Raw genomic sequence first — 5,094 nt, 5'->3', positions numbered from 1 at the left:
CGCTGCGCTGCTTTTATAGCCGGTATGGTTCTCGCGAGAGTCAGAGCGGGTCCGGGTGCGGGAGGGGCAGAGGGGAGGGGGATCTGGCCGGAGCCAGTCCGGATCCAACGCTCCCAGCCGGAATGACTCAGCGCTTTCCCTGGGGGCGGGCTCGGTGCCCAAAGTTCCAATCCCCCATACCTGCCGCCCGTGGTCGGGGTCGGAGTGAGGCACACACACACTCTGGATCGACTCCAGACGCTCCGTTATCCAGGATTTCTTCGGGAACGGGGGTAGGGGGGGGGGTTAAGGGGGAGCGTGCCTTGCGCGCAAAACCCAAACCTGGATAGAGGGTCTCGCTGCTGCACCACATTTAACCGCAACGAGCCCTGCGAGCTATCCAAATGTTCCCCTCGGGCCCCCACATCCTCTGCCTTAGTGTTGATCCTCAGTACCCCTCAGTGCTTAGCCTCCTTCGTTGTTCTAATTACAAGATTGCTGCTTCCATCTCCATCCATCCCTTCCACTAAGTCTGGAGGGAATATTTTTGAAATCTGACCGTATCACTCCTCTGATTTGTGGTTTAAAAAACTGGGGCAATTTCCTGAATTAAAGCATCTCACTGCCATTTTATGTGTGGCCTTTAGGCAAGAGTCTTAATCCTCTAGCTTTACTTTTCTTGTAAAATGGGAATACTATTCTTTATTGAGATCATCTATGTAGTTTATTTAGCACAGTACCCAGTTCTTACTACACATTAGAAATGTTATCTATTATTACTCTAACTTTTGCGTCTCGATTGTAACACCCAGAACAGTGTGTGGCTGTTTCAAGCCCTCAGGTTTTTATTCAAGCATGAAGAAGTGTTACTACTGTTAGGGTTCTTGGGTTCCCCAAGATAGAAATCAAGGGGAACCCCCAGAGAAATTTCCAGACAGATTTTTATTAAACTTAAGCTATAGCACAAGGGAGGCAGCATAGAGGAGAGGAAGGTCCTCTGAACTAGCCAGGGGACTGGCTCTGCTTGGCTGTTCTTATAAGCTGGAGGCAAAGCCGACTTTTGTGAAAGGCGGGCTTTTTTCCGGGGGTGGGGCAGGAGACGGGGCTTGTGGAATTTTGGTTGTCAGTGTATGAGGAGCAAGTCCTTAGAAGGAAGATAAGACTTTTTTCCTAGGAAGAGGAGTGGTTTCATTTTTGTGGTAGGCTTACCAGGTGTGTTTTTTCTGGCCTTTTGACTCTGGGATCCCCTGCCAGGGAGAGGAGTAGCATCAGCTCTGTGGTTTTTCTTACCCGGTGTCCTTGGGATCCTGGCCCAGGTCCCCGTGCTATCGCAGAAACTGTTCCCTCCTAGTTGGCCTAAAGTCTTTAAAGATGCAGCTGAAACGGTTCTTGGCCTTGGCTCATCCCCAGAATTCTTCTAAAGTTGTTCTGAATTTTGCTCATCCCCAGTATTAACCATTCTTGCCTTTGTATCCAAACAATAGCCTGTAGAGCCACACACAAAAAAAATAATAAGCTATTTTACTTATTTACATGTCTGCCTCTCCTTGCTAGGTTGATTTTCCTGTCATCTCTATGCCCCCAGGTGACAATAGAGCACCTGATGTTAAAATAGGAGCATTTAATAAATAGTGTTATGTCCCCAGCTCTGCCTCCACCCCCCACAATTCCTTTGGACCTTACAGCAGGGTAGGAAATGGAGAAGTGCTATGTCATGCTGACTGAGCATCTCAATTCTTTTTTAGTATTTATCATCCTACCTTGCAATAGTAGTGATTTTTTTATTTGTTTTTCCTTCCCTGCCTGAGGTTGAACAGTTATTTGGCCATTATTCATTTCCTTCTTGAGGAGGCAGGAGAGACCTAGATTTCAGAGCTTAACTATGGATGATTAATGGTCTGAGCAGATTAAACCAACAACACACTGTCCTACTTCAACCAAAAGAAAATTACCATTTATTGTAGCTCCCATGTGCCAGGTCCTGGACTGGGCACTTGGGCTTGCTTCATTTAAGAACCAAAAGAGTTACCATGGCCCAGGGAAATGGCAACAACCTATCCCCATGGGAATATAAAAAAATTAAACAGCAGAACAGAGTTCTAAAAAGTGAAATCTGTTAAATATTTTTTGTTTAATTAAATGATTGTGGAGTCTTTCCTCAGAAAGCAGTAACAATTTCAGAAATGAGGGGTTTCTTCCTTTATTCTTCTGTAGGGCTTGGTATAAATCTCTATCTCCATTTTTACAAAAATGCCATTGTTTTATCCTCATTTGTTCAGCAGTAGTCTAGGAAGGATTTTACCTCTTTATCTTTATAGTACCAGAACCTAAAGAAAACAATTGGAAGGCCACTTCAATAGTCCAGACAAGAGAATTCTCAGGACTGTCATATGACATTGACAGCAGAATGGGAAAAAGGAAAGAAAGAATATTTCTACAGGGAGCAGAGCCATCATGTTGTACAATATGTAATGTGATATTATAGAGATTATAATATGAATGGTGCTCCATGGAGTGGAGTTGTGCCTTACAGTGTTATGGCCACTCTGGAGTCCACCCTATTATTGATTTCTCTTTTATTTTTTTTATTTTTTTAAATATATTTTATTGATTTTTTACAGAGAGGAAGGGAGAGGGACAGAGAGTCAGAAACATCAATGAGAGAGAAACATCAGCTGCCTCCTCACACCCCCCCACTGGGATGTGCCCGCAACCAAGGCACATGCCCTTGACCAGAATCGAACCTGGGACCCTTGAGTCCGCAGGCCGACGCTCCATCCACTGAGCCAAACCGGCCACGGCTTGATTTCTCTTTTAAAGGAGAAGATAATCAGTTTGGTTTGAGGCAAACAACATTGAAATACCCTCAAGACATCCAGGTGGAGATGTTCAGAGGTCACTGCTGGAGATGTACATTTAGAATCAGCAGCACAGAGGTTTAATTACATTTACAGGAGGCCTATACTCTGCTAGGTACCAGACATGCAAGACAAATGAGACACCATCTATTGAGGTGTTTTGAATAATCATTAAATGGGTGAATTGGATGAGGAGTGGTGAAATTCACAGAAATGCAGTGAAATAGATTTTGGAGCAGATTATTAAGAGCCCGCTTTGAGGTATGTCAAATTTGGGATTCCAGGGGAAGATGGCTAAGAGGAAGTTGGAAATGTGTAAACTTGAGGGTAAGCCTTTGGGATATCTGCCTTGTTCATCATGATATTGAGACAGGCCAGAAAGCCAGCACAAGTGGAATAGGGAAACTGAGACAGATAGCTGAACAAACGGACAGAGCAATTTACAGCACACACAGAAGGTCACCTCCCTAGAAATAACATCCAGGCCTCAGTTGTATTTCAGCCCCAGATCCAAAAAAGCAGCAAAACCAGGTGGGCAGCACCAGGACCAGCTGAAATGACTAAGTACCCCGTGCCCCGACACTGACCAATCAGTGGAGACCAGGATCTTGACGGAGCATACTTAGAAAACTGACTAATATTCTGCTAAAACCCTTCCCTGAGACTTCCCCTAAGATTCCCGCCTGCCTGCAAGAGGGAGATAAAAGCCTCAAGACAAAGGACCCACCTGCTTCTCTCCCTCCAGGGGGCATGCCTACCCCTCCCACCCCACCCCACCCCCTTCTTCCCTCACAGGCACGCATCTCCTAAACTCTAAGGGACCCCATGAGGCTTGCAACTAGGGCAGCAATGGGCAGCAGCAGTTGGCCCCAGGCAAACCCCCTGAACCTGTCCCCAACACCCCCTTTTCTTAATTTTTTTTTTAAATTTCAGATGAAGGAGAGGGAGGGAGGGAGGAGAGAGGTAGAAATATGAATGATGAAAATCATTCCACTACTTCCCACAAGCCCCCCACTGGGGAGAGAACCCACAACCCAGCATGTTTACTGACCTGGAATCTGGCCTTCACTTAACAAAGCAGTAGTTAAATCACTGCACTGAGTTGCTGTAGTAGACAGTTAACTGACTCATCAACAGCCATTTCCCCTCGTGATAGCTAACTAGATACAACAGGTAAGGCAATTCAATATGAGTTTAAAGCAGAAGTCCTAAAACAGTAATCATTTTAACATTAGGACTTGCTAACCACAACTTGTGTATACTTATAAACCATTAGAGTTAAACCTGTAAACCATTAAAGTTAAACCTATAAACCATTAAAGCTAAATGCTTTCCTATAATTGTAACAACAAAATTACAGGACAGAAGTCAGTATGAGAACATCCAGGTGATTCAGAATATGTTTATGTTAAATTTTTTTTTAATATATTTTTTATTGATTTTTCACAGAGAGGAAGGGAGAGGGATAGAGAGTTAGAAACATCAATCAGCTGCCTTCTGCACACCCCCAAGTGGGGATGTGCCTGCAACCAAGGTACATGCCCCCGACCGGAATCGAACCTGGGACCCTTCAGATCGCAGGCAAATGCTCTATCCACTGAGCCAAACCAGTCAGGGCATGTTAAATTTTTTAAATATATTTTTAATTGATTTTTAGAGAGAGAAGAAGGGAGAGGGAGAGATAGAAACATCAGTGAAAGAGAAACATTAACATCCATCAGCTGCCTCTTGCATGCCTCCTGCTGAGGATCGATCCTGCAATCCCAACCCCAGCATGTGCCCTTGACTGGAATTGAACCTGGGACACTCTATCCACTGAGCCAAACCAACTAGGGCGATGTGACCTCTTGGTGCATGGCTCGAGCTCAACCACTGAGCCACACTGACCAAGCTAATGTTTTAAATTATTTCAGAAAGGAAATATTACATTTAACAGTTCTCAAAGAACACTTGAGTCCTTACATTTACACTAATTTAATTTATAAAATTACATTTGGGACCCAACAGATACCATTTTGAGAAATACTATTATCAAGGATAATATAGTTATTAGAGTTTAATACAGCTGCAAAAAACAGATTAAACTCAAATAACAAGCTTAACCAAATAAGGGATTAATTTTGTCCTATTTAACAAGTGGGCAGTCCAAGGCTGGTATGGGGATTCCATGCTGCTATCAGTGATTCAGACTTCTTTTGCCGGCTGTTCTGAAAACCCTAGCATATGCACTTTCATTCTTATAATTAACTTATAGTTA

The sequence above is a fragment of the Myotis lucifugus genome, unplaced genomic scaffold, assembly GCF_000147115.1.
Source record: "Myotis lucifugus unplaced genomic scaffold, Myoluc2.0 scaffold_222, whole genome shotgun sequence".
NCBI classification, from domain to species: Eukaryota; Metazoa; Chordata; class Mammalia; order Chiroptera; family Vespertilionidae; genus Myotis; species Myotis lucifugus.
This window is presented reverse-complemented; position numbering follows the sequence as displayed.